The sequence below is a fragment of the Cetorhinus maximus genome, chromosome 25 (assembly GCF_964194155.1).
Source record: "Cetorhinus maximus chromosome 25, sCetMax3.hap1.1, whole genome shotgun sequence".
Lineage (NCBI taxonomy): Eukaryota > Metazoa > Chordata > Chondrichthyes > Lamniformes > Cetorhinidae > Cetorhinus > Cetorhinus maximus.
Genome location: NC_135903.1, coordinates 4,548,846 through 4,565,020, shown reverse-complemented (window position 1 = coordinate 4,565,020; position 16,175 = coordinate 4,548,846).

Sequence of the window (16,175 nt, the reverse complement as noted above, 5' to 3'; positions counted from 1 at the left end):
AGTGAAACATTCCCCATACCTTATAGCCTGAGAGAGAGACAAGCAATTCAGTGCCAATGTGTTGCAATTCTGGCAGCTTTGAGTTTTGGATTCATACTTAAGGGAAACTGAACTGAGACTGCCCAGATTAATTTCTTTGGCACCACCAAAGAGGCTAAACTTTCAGGCCCATCAGCCTAATGCTCAAGCAGTGATCATTTCAGAGAGAAAATATTTGAGCATAATCCACCAGCTAGTCTCTTGTTCTGCAAGATATTAACTCATGACCCCTCATGCCCTCTCAGACAGACATAGAAGAAGAGCAGGTGACCTGTTGTCCTGGCCAACATTTATCTCTGAACCAACATAACTAAAAAGCAAATTGTCCAGTCATTGCTGTTTGTGGGATCTTGCTGTGTCCCAGTTGACTGCTACGATTCCTATAGTATGACTTCAACATGACCATAAAGTGCCTTGGAGTGTACTGCGAAAGGCACTAAATGAGTGCAAATCTTCTTTATTTTCTATGGGAAATGATTTTCTTTCTCTACTTTCTGGTCAGAAAGAACATTCCACAATATCTATAATCTGCAAATCCTTTTTTGTTAATTCACTTTGAAGTCAAACAAGTTAGCAGCTGTCAGCAGAATATTGAAGGAACAGGAGCAGGAACAAATACATATGTTAAATTCCACAAAACGAATCAATCCTAGCCTATCTTTCTACTGATAAAAGTCTTTCATTTTCTGTAACTGCCGCTCTTAATTCCTATAATACCTCTCCCTCCATGCCTATTTGTCACACTATCTCCATCACATTTTTTATTAAACTAATGCACTTCTGTCAATTTTAGAGCCATTACGGCGGAGAACAAGGCTGTTTGGCCCATCGAGTCTGTGCCGACACTAATTGAGCCCTCCATGCTTGGTTTCCAAGGTAGGTGGATGCCAGTTGTTTGCTGGCTTCTCGTGACCTCAGACTTTGCCTAAGGTCCATTAGCTTCTAATTGACTTCAGGGAAGCCTTACAATTCACCCTTGTGATCCTAAAGGGACACTTCAGATAGCACACAGCCCCAACTTAGCAGCAAAATAGTACATTGTTGATTACATTGGTAATGTATTACACAGTATACATTACATTAGTAATATTCATTGCTCACCCTTATAAAACAGTGTATCCTCTGGGTTATTGTCACCAATGCTAAGGAGGTCAAAATATTTTGTGTACATTGTGTTGTTTTTCTCAGTTCTCATTTCTTTTACCATTTTAAACAATACTTATTGATTCTATCCTGGTCATTTCCCTTAAGGATGTCATATGGCCCTGTCATTTGAGAGGCCCATTGTAGTCACACAAAATATCACACAAGATAGCGTAAGAGAGAGAGGGTCAGGGGGTATATGAATATATGGCAAGGACTGGGATCAGAAGAAGGGATGGGGTCAGAGAGACAGGAAGGGGCGGAGGGTCTCAGATGGGCATTGGTATCAATAAGTGGTCAGAGCTTGCGTTCCTTAACACCTGAAAGGAAGAGAAAAAGTTTCTTGTTAAGGTGCCGGATGAGACGAAGTATAAAATGAAACTGGGGACAAGGACAGCTTTGAGATAGGATGAGTCGGTGCTGCTGGAGAGAGAGGTGGAGTGTGTACATATGAAAGCGCATGGCACTGACTGTGGATCTCAGGATGCAGCGAGAACAGCAGTCCGAGGAGCTTTGTATGCCCCAAAGACACCTGTAATCTTGGGTGGGTTCAAAACATGAGGGATGGGGCTTCAGTTGGAATCCACGTGGAGCAAGTCAGAGACTCGCTCTCCACAGATGCTGCCAGACCTGGTGAGTTTTTCCAGCATTTTCTGCTTTTATTTCAAAATTCCAGCTTCCACAGTATTTTGCTTTTATTGTAAAATAAAATAGAACACCACCACCCAGATGTTTCCCTCCAAGCCACACACCATCCTGACTTGGAAATATATCGCTGTTCCTTCACTGTCCCTGGGTCAAACTCCTGGAACTCCCTCCCTAACAGCACTGTGGGTGCACCTACACCACATGGACTTTCCCTTATTCCCCTTATTCCACCACCTTCTCAAGGGCGATTAGGGATGGGCAATAAATGCTGGCCTAGCCAGTGACGCCCACACACCATGAATGAATAAAAAAAAGAATTATGTTGACAACATCGTGGTTAAAACAAACACCATAATTAAGTAATTAATGCTCAAACAATTTTAATAGTCTCTATGTAACATGCAGTTAACCCTCAGATGGTGAAGCCTGAGTTAACTGTAGGCCATTCAGGAGTGATCTTGACTGAATTTCCAGAGTTCATATATCCTTTGTGTCCTTTCTAAGACCTTGTGCATAATCCTGTTACTAATTCAGATTGGACAATATACCGCGTGATCAACAGTTCATTGGCATGCACAGTTCCAAATGGGCTTTGATTAGTTCAACCATATATGTCAAGCCTGAGTGTTTTATTATATTTGCAATGAGCAGGGTGTTCAATCCAGTCATAACCTAAACTCCTTATAGTCAATCGATAGTTTAAGGCTTGAACAATGCATTAAAATATGTTTATCAAAATGATTACAAAGTGTGACTCCAGGCCCACAACAATGTGGTTGACTCTTAGTTGTCCTCTGAAATGTTCAGTTCCAGGGCAATTAGGGATGGGCAACAAATGCTGGCTTTGCCAGCGATGCCCACTTCCTCTGAAAGAATAAAGAAAAGAAATATATATATGTATTAGACCATAAGACATAGGAGCAGAAATTAGGCCATTCGGCCCATCGCATCTGCTCCACCATTCAATCATGGCTGATAAGTTTCTCAACCCCATTCTCCTGCCTTCTCCCCGTAACCTTTGATCCCCTTACCAATCAAGAACCTATCTATCTCGGTCTTAAATACACTCAATGACCTGACCTCCACAGCCTTCTGTGGCAATGAATTCCATAGATTCACCACTCTCTGGCTAAAGAAGTTTCTCCTCATCTCTGTTCTAAAAGGTCTTCCCTTTATTCTGAGGCTGTGCCCTCAGGTCCTAGTCTCTCCTACTAATGGAAACATCTTCCCCACCTCCACTCTATCCAGGCCTTTCAGTATTCTGTAAGTTTCAATCAGATCCCCCCTCATCCTTCTAAACTCCATTGAGTATAGACCCAGAGTCCTCAAACGTTCCTCATATGTTAAGCCTTTCATTCCTGGGATCATTCGCGTGAACCTCCTCAGGACCCTCTCCAGGGCCAGCACATCCTTCCTGAGATACGGGGCCCAAAATTGCTCACAATATTCTAAATGTGGTCTGACCAGAGCCTTATAAAGCCTCAGCAGCACATCTCTGCTTATATATTCTAGTCCTCTCGAAATAAATGCCAACATTGCATTTGCCTTCCTAACTACTGACTCAACCTGCAAGTTAACCTTAAGAGAATCCTGGACTAGGACTCCCAAGTCCCTTTGCACTCCAGATTTCTGAATTCTCTCCCCATTTAGAAAATAGTCTATGCCTCTATTCTTCCTACCAAAGTGCATGACCTCACACTTCCCCACGTTGTATTCCATCTGCCACTTCTCTGCCCATTCTCCTAACCTGTCCAAGTCCTTCTGCAGTCTCCCCGCCTCCTCAATACTACCTCTCCCTCCACCTATCTTTGTATCATCTGCAAACTTAGCCAGAATACCCTCAGTTCCTTCATCTAGATCATTAATGTATATAGTGAAAAGTTGTGGTCCCAACACTGACCCCTGCGGAACTCTACTAGTCACTGGCCGACATCCTGAGAAGGACCCCCTTATCCCCACTCTCTGCCTCCTGCCAGACAGCCAATCTTCTACCCATGCTAGTACCTCGCCTCTAACACCGTGGGCTCTTATCTTACTGAGCAGCCTCCTGTGCGGCACCTTGTCAAAGGCCTTCTGGAAGTCCAAGTAGATAACATCCATTGGCTCTCCCTTGTCTAACCTACTCGTTACCTCCTCAAAGAATTCTAACAGATTTGTCATTGCTCTGACCTTGAGAATGTGCTGAACTGTATGAACTGTACTGTATGAATGAAAATGATGCTGAGTATTCATGTCACTACAGTACAAAAACCAGACAAAAGCAATGGTGTAAAAAAAAATTGTGAACCACAATCATCTTAGAGGTGGTCTTTATCCCCCAACCCCCAACCATCCACACCCCTCCACCTTCATTTGAATGAAAGACACAGATGTTCTGCTTTCTCTACACCCAATGTCCAAATTACTATTAATGCCAATTCTAACATGGGTGGCAGAGGTCTCTGGCTATCGTTATGTCTCAAAGTACAATTTTTTAACCTGTGTAAATAATTTCGTGTTTTCAATCATTTGCATGAAGTTCAATGGTGCAACACTAATCATCATTCTCCTCACAGCTTAATTAAAAGTTAATAACAGGCTGAAATCACGAAGACAAGATATGAAGGGCATTGACTTCAGTCTTGAAGTTTACTGTTAACTGTTCTCCAGTCATGGTGTGCTACATATTTTTCAAGTTTATTTAAATTACCAATTCAATGAGACGGCATAAACTCCGATCACATCTCTCACTATCCCAGTTTACTCAAAATGTCATGACTTTGTAGGTAAATTTTAATATTATTCCACAGCCCCAGCTTTGAAGCACCATTCGCAAGTTTAAAATGAGTTTCAAGCCAAGCGCTGGTGGGTCTCGGACTTTATATTTTGAATCACAAGAATTTGGGAATGAAAGAGTTATATGCTTAATTTCTTTTTAACGCTTTGACAAAGGGGTTAGCACTTTATTCTGTTTTGATAATTGATAGTCTAAGGCTTGAACAATGCATCAAACTATGTTCATGAATATAATTGCTAAGTTCTGGGGAGGGGGGCGGAATTTAACATTCCATTGCCCAAACTCCCTTAAAAACTCATTGCAAGTACATACATAATGGAACAAAATATGAAAACATCAGCATAGTTGAATATTCAGGTACTGCAAAGTATCCCTGATGTAAAACCACGATTGTTTGGGCCTGTGCCCACATATTCCAAGCTTGTGGTTGGCAGCGCATAGGGTTCAAATCAAAAACGACTTTTGCCCAGATTTCCTCTCTTAATTGATGAGTCTCTTTGTGGTGTATCCACTCTTGGGAGCTGTCGATGGTTTTGAATATATTTGCCATTGTTTTCTAGAAGTGCTGAGTGATATCGGTATCAGAATTAGCGGAGTAGTAATCAAGTACTGCAGTGATCATCACAATAGTACTCCCTTAAGAGTAATTTTCTCCATGCATTCACTAAGCATATTCAGACTGACGAGATGAAATTCCTAAAAAGCAAATAGCAAGATGTTAATCTTACAAGCAACTTTATTCTCTCTTCAACCTCCATGTGCACAATACTGTGACAAAGCAGCCTGGAATCACCTGAAGGAGTGGCAGCAGTGTCAATCATGTAAGAGGTTTCACTTTAGTTGTCCTGGAAGGACATTGGCAAAGCTGTTAATTTCTGGTTTTTTAATGGAAAAATTGATAGAAGTTCATCATTTGATTTCTAAAAGCTGTCAGCCTTATATCAATGGTAGCACCTCTCCTCTCCCTGTGTCAGGAAGTTGTGAGTTCAAATCCCATTCTAGAGACCGATGAGCATAAATTCCAGCCTGGTACTCCAGTGCGGTATTAAGAAAGTGTTTCACTATCACAGGTGCTGTCTTTTGGTTGCAATATTAAACTGAAGCCCTATCTGCCCTCTCAGGTGGGCGTTAAATGGCACTATTTCACAGAAGAGCTAATGGGGCCGGCAGGGGGTGTTGAGTGGGAGTGCAGTCCTCCCCAGTGTCCAGGCCAATAACTATCTCTCAACCAACATCACTAATAAAAACTGATTATTTGGTCATTATCATTTTGCTACTTGTGGGGCTTTGTTGTGCACAGACTGAGTGTTGCATTTGTTCAATTACAATAGTGACTCTATGTCATTTGGTATAAAGCACACCCTGAGATCATGAAAAGCGCTCTAAAATACAAATGGAACTGGAAACACTGGAATTATTCAGCAGGTCTGCCAACATCTGTGAAGAGAAAGACAGACTTAATGTTTTAGGTCATGGTCTATCTGGAAAAACTCTGTTTCCCTCTCCATGCTGCCAGACCGGCTGAGTATTTCTAGCACTTTCTGTTTTTATTTCAGATTTCCAGCATTCACAATATTTTGCTTTTGTAATAGACTACACAATACAATTCTGTCCTTCTTTCTTTCAGCCCTAGATATTTAGGATTTGGGAGACTAAGAACAAAATTGGCTTAGAATGCTGTTTATTAGAAATAAAGATAAATTATAAAAATGAAGCAAAGGAGAATAGGGTTCAGAAGAAAGGCAAAACCAGCAGCAAAGATAAATGTGGGTCTTTGCAAATGTTTTTCTCAAAGTGTTTAAGATGTTTTAATTATATTTCAAATTATACCTTAAATATACTCAATTTGAGTATTAGTATTATTACTGTATAGAGGGAGGTGGTGGCAATAGTGGTACTGTCACTAGGTTAGTATTCCAGGGACCTAGGACAATGCTCTGGGAACCTGGGTTCAAATCCCACCATAGCAGATGGTGAAATTTGAATTCAATAAAAATTTGGAATTAAAAGTCTAATGATAACCATGAAACCATTGCCAATTGTTGTAAAAACACATCTGGTTCACTAATGTCCTTTAGGGAAGGAAATCTGCTGTCCTTACATGTGACTCCAGACCCACTGCAGTTTCTTTAAAAATGCCTTCTGGGCAATTAGGGATGGGCAATAAATGCTGGCTTAGCCAGTGATGCCCACCCACCATGTGTTTAAAAAAATGGCAGAACCAGACTATTTGGATCAGTTTGTAGCTTAAAGTTCAATAAGAACAGAGGCAAGAATGATCATACATGCAAATCCATTTTGGTAAATTGAATTTGATCTGAAGAGGAGCTGTTGAAAATTTATACTTAGGTAATAAGCTTAGGATATGAATAATAAAATACACTAAATGCGGAAATTATGAATACATTAATTAGCTAGACAACCTGTGGGCACATTAGGCAAACCTGGCAGAGAACAGCACAATGGAATATTGCTGTTTTGTGCATTGGATTGTATAATAATTGGCAGTTTATTTCTAAATGCAATTTTGAGATAGTGGAAAATTTCCTGTGGTCTTAGCCACAGTTAGCCGGAGGAAATTGCATTACTTGTAGCTTTTCTTGTCACAATAACAACAACTTCTATGTATATTGTACCTTTAATGTAGTGAAACAACCCAAGGCACTTCACAGGATCATTATAAATAAAAGTTTGACAGGGAACTACATCAGATTTTACAGCAAAAACTTGGTCAAAGAGGTAGTTTTTAAGGAGCATCTTAAAGAAGGAAAGTGGGGCAGAGAAGCTGAGAGGTTTAGGCAGGGAATCCCCAACCTTAGGGCCTTGACAGCTGAAGCCATGGCCATCACTGATGGAGTGAGTAAAATCGAGGTTGTTCAAGAGGCTAGAAATTGGAGTGCAGATATACAGGAGGATTGTGAAGTCGGAGGAGCTTACCTTGATAGGCAGGGCGAGGCCATAGAGAGATTTAAAAACAGGGATGAGAGTTTTTAAATCGAGGCGTTACTTAACAGGTAGCCAACGTATGTCAGTGAGCACTGCAATGATGCATAAGTAGGACTTGGTGTGAGTTAGGACATGGACAGCAGAGTTTTAGATGATCTCAAGTTTACCAAGGGTAGAACGTGGAAGGTTGGTCAGGAGTACATTGAACAAGTCAAGTCACGAAGCAAACAAAGGAATAATTGAGGGTTTCAGCAGAAGATAAACTGAGGCATAGGTGGATGGTTAACTCAGTTGGCTAGATGGTTAGCAATGTTGTTAGAGCAACAGCAACAGCATGGGCTCAGGTCCCATTCCAACTGAGGTGGATTTGGGACCTGCCCCTTGCCTGCCTCGTGCTTGATGCTGAGTGGAACCCCCCAAGCTACATAACCAACTGTCTCTGTCCAGTGGAGAGAAAGATGCCTATGGTCACTTGTGGACTATGGTTAATTACCTACCAACCTAAACTGGGGCAAGCGTCCAGTCAGGTGATCATACAGCAGTGCAAACTGGCAGTCTTTACCGATAGCTGGATATGTGGCTGGAAGTTAATCTCAGGGTCAAATAGATACCAATGTTGCAAACATTCTGGTTTAACCTCAAACAGTTGCCAGGGAGAGGGATGGAGTCAGTGGCTAGAGTTTGTAGAGGGGATCGAAGACAATGGCTTCAGTCTTCCCAATATTTAAATCGAGGAAATTTTTGTTCAGCCGGCACTGGATGACAGACAACTTTTAGGCAGTGGAGGGGTCAGGCGGTGGAGGAGAGGCAGAGCTGGGTGTCACCACTGTATATGTGGAAACTCACTGAGGGGCAGCATGTAGATGAGAAATGGACTGAGAGGAACTACATTGACATCTCGGGACCAAGTAAGAATAATGGGAATTATTTTAATCATGCTTTTTAGAGACTGCAGTGCCTCTGGGAAGAACAACCTGCATTTCTGCCATAGCATTACTCATTGATTTCAATGAATTGTGAGAATGGCCATGTTGTCAACTCAAGGACTTTAATATAGCATGAGTAAATGAGTCATTATTTACTCAAGGTAAGTTGATGAATATATTTTTTATTATACAACAGATGCTGATGGATTTTGGGGAAAGAATTCAAAAACTCCTACAGAGCCACCAAGTTGCCAGAACTGCAACTATTGGCTACCCCTTGCTATTGATGATGACTGTCTTCCATGAGCCTGAAGATGGCTGATGAAGCTGATTCGGGATCTGCAGACTTTGTGGCATGTAGGGCGTTTGTTGTCATGTGGGATGCATGGTCGTGGATTATCATTTCGGGTCATGGCATGTTCTCTTCGCAGCTTTCGCTTTTCCTCTTCATTTTGTTATTGTTAGGTCCAAAAATGGTGGGATCCTTCCCACAGACTCTGCCACCATCTGATTCAGTCCAAGGCATTGGTCTCCCAGGAGTTGATGTCAATGTTGCATTTCTTCATGTTGGCTTTCAGCACATCCTTGCAGCGCTTCCTCTGTCCTTCTCTGGGGCGTCTGCCCTGACTGAGCTGGGAGAAAAAGACCTGCTTTGGGAGCCTGGTATCTGACATCCGACCTATATGACCAACCCAACAAAGCTGATGGCGGATGATCATAGCCTCAATGCTTGTGGTACCTGCTTGTGAGAGGACACTGATGTTAGTGTATCTGTCCTCCCACTTAATATATGAGTCCCCAGGCAGTGTTGATGGTATGATTCCAGAGCTTTGAGGTGCCTCCTATACGTTATCCATGTTTCAGCTCTTTAAAGTAAGGAAGGGATCATGACTGCACGGTAGACCATTGGCTTGGATTCAGTTTTGATGCCACGATCTTCAAACACTTGTGTCCTCAAGTGGCCAAGGCTGCACCAGCAAATTTCCAGCGATGCCGGATCTCTTGGTCAATGTCAGCCTTCTGTGAAAGATAACTTCCAACGCACTGAAAGTGTTCCACATTTTCCAGGCACTCATCATGAATCAATGGGGCTGGGGCGGGAGTATTTGCAATTTGCTGATGGTGGACTTTGGTCTTCTGAATGTTGAGTGTCAGTCCCACCTTCGCGTACACCTCAGTAAATATGCCAACGATTCTCTGGTGTCCGTTTCCAACACTTAATGCAGCATCATCAGTGCATTGGAGCTCAATGTCTGAGGTTGGATGGTCTTAGTTTGTGATTGGAGTTGTCTGAGATTAAATAGTTTACCATCCATTTGATAAATAAGCTGCATTCCAGCAGGGAACTTGTTTCTAGTCAAACAGGGCATGGCAGCAAGGAAGATTGAAAAAGAACTTTACTCCTGTCTTAATCTCAAAAGGGTATGTAATGGAACTGTTGTTCAAGATCACCGCTCGCATATCATCATGAAGCAGGCGAAAGATGGTAACAAATTTTGGGGGACATCCAACAGAATCTTCCAGAGTGCCTCACAATTTACAAAGTCGAAGGCCTTTGTCAAGTCAAAGAATGCTATGTAGAGAGGTTGATGCTGTTTGTAACATTTTTCTTGTTGCTGGCGAGTTGTAAAAATCATGTTGGCCGTGCCTCTTGATGGCTTAAAACCACATGAGTTTTGGGCAGTAACTCTTCAGCAATTGTAATCAGTCAGTTCAGAAGGGTTCTTGTAATGGTCTTTCCTGCAATGGAAAGCAGGGAGATGCCTCTGTGATTCCCACAGTTGGATTTATCCCCTTTCTTGAAGATTGCTACAATCATGGCACCCTTGAGATCATTTGGGACTACTTCTTCATTCCAGATCTGTAGGATCAGGCCATGGAGCTGTAATATTGGTTCCTCATGTTTAAAGATTTCAGTGGGGATCACCTCCTACTGCTTTGTTTCTCTTCACTTGTGTGATGGCTTCCATCACCTCTACAGGTATTGGCGGAGTTCAGAGCTCGTCTCTAACTGGGTGTTGTGAGATGGAATTGAAAACATTTTCATCAGCAATTGATTCTTCATTGAATGGGATTTCAAAATGCCCCCTGCAATGGGCATTGACAGCTCCCTCGATCAGATCTCCCCTATCCTAAGGCCTCGGAGAAGCTGGTATTTGATTAGTTGGGCCATAAGTGGTCTTTGTGGCAATGTATAAGTCACAGATGTCATTCATATCAGTGAGGTGTTGAATTTCCTTTGGCTTGTCTGCCCACCACATGGCCAGAACCTGCAACGTTGTGACAGTTATCGTGGTAATTCAATGTCAAATGTTGACATAGCAATTTACTATGTTAAATGCTGACAGAAAAGTGTAACAAAGGTTTACAATAATAGGAAGTAAAATTTGGACAGGAAATGTGCAACCCATACAAATTAGTAACTAAGATAAATCTGTTTCTTTGCTAGCAAAGAAACCATGCATTCACTCCTCTATTGTTCAATTTAATATTTTTAGTTGATGTGTATGTCTTCTAATATGTTATAAAACGAAACACAGGATAAATACAGTCCAGTAGATGTACTATAGGCACAACCAAAACACAAAGCTAGTTTCAATCTGAAAGCCTCCAGCATCGCCGATGTTTTGGGTATGTTCAAGCCAGGGAAAAGAAATCAATAACAATAGGGAGACATGAAGATGAAAAGCTAGGGTGAATCTAGACCAGAAAGCTATCAAGATAATTAGGACAACCTATCTCCTTCTAGGTTTCCAACATTTATTATTCTTATTGCCTTTGACACTGTTTTAGTGAGACAGACCAGACAATCACCAGTAAATTGGAGCTCAGTCTGCTGGGAACACATGTCAGAAATTCGAGTGTGTGCTTCCCGCAATGTTCTAGCCTTTCACTTTATTGGGTTATTGGTGTTGAAGCTTCTTCCTGGGACGGTCAAAACTATCACTTATGTGTCAATCTCCTGTGTAATTAATGGACAAGCTATTGGGCCCTCTATACTTTAAAAAGGAAAAGTTTGTCTCGCTCCAATTAATTGTACTTCTTCCCCCAGCTCCCTCCATTCTGCTAATCCTCTTCAATAACAACCTTCTAATTCATTTATCAGCTCACCTGCCTTGCTGATTCTCCCTCCCTGCCTGGTGGCAAATCTTTGAGTAGAAAAGTATCTTGGATGATAATGCAAAGCAGGGCTCATTGCATCAGCTGACTACTTTATGCCCCACTCGATATTCAGTTCCATTAACTTCTTTGGGAGGTCCTGAGATCATAAAAAAATCTATATACTTTCTTTCTCAATGGCTCTGAATATTGAGCAGGGCCTAAACAAGTCAGCCCGTGCAATACTATCTGTATGGTGTTACTGTATAAGACTACAATCTACTCCCTCAGCTTTTGTTAGCTTGGGTTGAAACCTAACAAGACCAGGAACTGTCTTGGGGGAATCTTTGATATCATTTAATATTTGTGGGGTTGGTTAGCTTAGATGGCTAGTATTTGGTGCGGAATGAAGCCAACATCATGGGTTCAATCCCCGTACTGGCTGTGATAGTTCATGGACTGCCCGCCCTACCTTGCCCCAGGCTTGATGTGAAGTGGTGCTTCTCAAGCTATATAACCAATTGTCTTTCACTAATGGAGAGAGGAGGAGGTCTTGTGGTGCAGTGGGTCACAGTCCCTACCTCTGTGCCAGAAGCTCCATGTTTAAGTCCCACTCCAGGGGCAGAATATTGAGCTCGGTGGGCGAGGGCGCTCCCAACCCGATCAAGCGTACAATGATGCGTGATGACGTCAGGCGAGCATCCTGATGTCATCGCGTAGTCCCACCATTAAAAAGGTAATTCATTTCAAATTTACACTGTCCTTCCAACCCAACGGTTGATGGGCAGGCGAAAATGCCAAGACTTTTTTCCTCATCCCACGGGTGGGATAAGGTTTCCTAAAGCAAATAAAAATAAAATTAAAATTTCACAATTGAGTTAAAAACGTGTCCCGGCTCATGTGACAGAATCACATGTGGGGACATGTTTTACGACATTTTTATTCTCTTCATTTTTTTATTCAACAGCGTTTCATCTCCCAGAGGCAGCTCTCAGGGAGATTGAAGCGCTCTTTCACGCACATGCGCAAAGTTCGCGCTAGGCCCGCTCGCCCTCTGCCCCTCCGCCCGCACAGGCACCGCTCAGCGCTGCCCCACTCGTGTTCCATGCTGGGCAGGCCTTAATTGGCCCACCCGCATAAAATCGCGGTGCGGTGCCAATCGCGGACGGTGGTCAGCTTCCCGAGCAACCCCCGCCAAGGACAAAATTCTGCCCCAGGACTTTGTGGCCAAGGAAGGTGTATTCATAACGTGGACCACTGTTCCTTCATTATCATTGGCCAATATCCTGGAATTCCCTCCTTCGTACCATCAGCGGAAGAAGTGGATTTGTTCAATGACAAGCCCGACCTGCACCATCTTCACAGGGCAACTAGAGACGGACAATAAATGCAGCCATGCCAGTCATGAGATTAAAAAAGCAAGGATTATAATGAACTCATCTTCCTGACTCTGTGCATGTCATATTTAAGATAAATGGAGCATAGGATGTACGGAAAATTACCTCATTAATTCATTCTGGTGTTGAAAGAAGGGAAAGGATTACTATTTAAGTCCATGGCTTCAAGTTCTGCGTGCGTTAAACATTTATACCTCACATTTTTCAGTATCCCTTTATATAATGTGTGGTTGTATATTACTGTAAGGTTGAATTTTTAATGATATTGCATTCATACCAGGAGCTTCAGTCTCCTGTAGAGTTAAAGCTTATCACTCCTTCAGAAAATTACTGTCCTCATTACAGAGTGCGAGGTCAGTGCTGGGGGGCAAAGAGCATTTGACCAATGTTGCAACCCATGATCAAGGGGTCCCTTGCTTGACCAGCTCAGGTGTTATTACAGCCACATTTAGAATAACGCAGCTTCTAACCAAGCTTAATCCCAATCTTAAAAGAATTCATCCGACCGCAACGCCGCAGCATTACATTACCCAACCCTAAGGTTACAATCTTTCAGACCATTACAAGTGGGTTTGTGAACTTTTTTGAGCATTCTGTTTATTGCTCTCGGCAAAGCCAAAAATGTTCCTTTTAGAAAAGTTAATTAAAAATGCCAAAACAGAAAATGGTCTTCCGAATGGTAGTTTACAATTTTGCTATATGCAGGAACCAGAGGAACTTCTCCATTGCAGTTTCTCTGAATATATGACTGTGTAAATGTAAATTGGTGCAGTTTTGTGATGTAGCTTAATGACTGCTGGATATAGAATCATAGAATAGTGCATCACAGAAGGGGGCCCATTCAGCATATTGAGTCTCTGCCTGCTCTTTCAAAGAGCAATTCAGTTAGTCACACTCATCCACTTTTTCCTCACATTTCTGCAATAGAATGGAGCATTAGCCTATAACAAGCAACTGATCAGAAATTCCCTATTTTGTGCCCAAGACAAATTTCCCATTATCCTGTGTTGCAAATAGTCTCACACAACACTCGAGAAGTTTGACACCGTCCAGGACAAAGCAGCCCACTTGATTGGCACCCCATCCACAAACATTCACTCCCTCCACCACCGACGCACAGTGGCAGCAGCGTTTACCATCTACAAGAAGCACTGTAGGAATTCACCATGGCTCCTTAGACAGCACCTTCCAAACCCAAGACCACTACCATCTAGAAGGACAAGGGCAGCAGACAGACGAGAACATCACCACCTGAAAGTCCCCCTCCAAGCCGCTCACCATCCTGAATTGGAAATATATCGCCGTTCCTTCACTGTCTCTGGGTCAAAATCCTAGAACTCCCTTCCTAACAGCACTATGGGTGTACCTACACCACATGGACTGCAGCGGTTCAAGAAGGCAGCTCACCACCACCTTCTCGAGGGCAACTAGGGATGGGCAATAAATGCTGGCCCAGCCAGCGAAGCCCATGTCCCTTGAATGAACAAAAAAAAAGTATGGATGTACAAATAGCAAAATAGGCTTTGAAAAAATAGATTATGGCAATGCAGCCTTTTAAAACGAGAGGAGGCCCTAATGCTCTGCCCACTTCCCCCTGCATGAGGCATTGCTCAATTAGTAACATAGAAAGCACATGCAGGGACAACATTGTGGTTAAAGTATTCCAAAGGCATTGTATGTGTCGGGCCTTGAGCTCAGCTGCCAAATATATTTGTCATTTTCTATTTACTATGTAATCTATTACTTATCTTTCCAGTATATTTGCTGGGTCTCTGGTGATATTTCAAAATCTTTCCATCGGTTCAACTCAAGAATCCCGGACACATGTTTTTTGTTACTTTATACTAATCTTTTTGAGTTTACATTTGGACAGGGCAATCTGCAGAGTAGCGGTATGCACAAATAACAATTTATTAGCGCCTCTCTGAGAATGGCTTTGTACACAGATTTCCATGATCATCAAGTGGAGGTAATATGAGACTTGGCATTTAGTCTGAGACTCAGAGGCCTATTGAGATTTGTTGAGTTTATAACCTGGAACTAATGCTGATAATGTCACCTGCGATCATATCGGTTTGGGAGAAATATAATGATCTCCTGTGTGCACATAAAATAGAGATTAAAATAAGGATTTAAAAGGTGATTTAATACAAGCCTGTTAAGCATTTCTAAGGTATGGCAGAAGTGAGATTTGGAAAATATATTCTGTGAGCCCTTAATCATCACCATGATTTTTAATCAGAAATTATATTTATTTCACTGTTGTAACAAAATAGCTAAATTGAGCTATTAGAAAATAATAATTCATCTTCTGTTTTTGGTAAGTCTATATCCACTCACCAACCCAGTGTCATTTTCACATCACAGATTTAAAAAGCTTGACACCACTCCTGACCATTTCCCAGCCTCAGAAGATGCTCTCTGCGCTTGCTGAGATACCTGGCATGAAGGACAGCCTTTGTCTCCTTAGCAACTGGAGCACAGAGGCACAGATGCAAGCAGACTACTTAACCAGAGTGTGATCATAGAAATAGAGGACAGAGTTTAAATTAACAAGCCCACAAGTGAGACGAGAGATAAAGTTCTGTATCCCTCCTGCAGGACAGTTGAGATTTGGAATAATATTAACTGCTGCTGCTGGGAGCCATTGTCAATTAAGTCCTTCAAAGAACAAGCAGCATTAATCACTGGCTAAGTACAAAAATGGAAACAATTGAATGTAGATAAATAGGGTCAAATCCACTGCTGGAAACATTGGTTCCTTGTGCTGATGGGACCATGGACCTACCAGCTATGGGCTGCTATTAGTCCGGGCTGCATAATATACAGTTTGGCATCCTTGCACGTTGGGAAGAAATTCCATAGGATTATGGTCTCTTCAATGTTGTATCTTCTGTCAGGAGATTAGATAAGTAAGACGGAACTCATGATAGGGTAAATGAAATGGTCTAGGAAAGATTAATGGCCTGTTCCATGTTTTATAATCTTTTGCTGCATTCTAGCACTCAAGCCCATTTCTGTTTTTTTATAAACTTTAACTTATTCTTTAAATGCTATTGCACCTGGGGAAGTTGCCAACTTCCCCACCAATTCCATTTGCATCAGATGTAACGGGGGGAGATGATGGGGTAGTGGTATCGTCACTGGACGAGTAATCCAGAGACCCAGGCTAATGCTCTGGGGGCATGAGTTCAAATCATG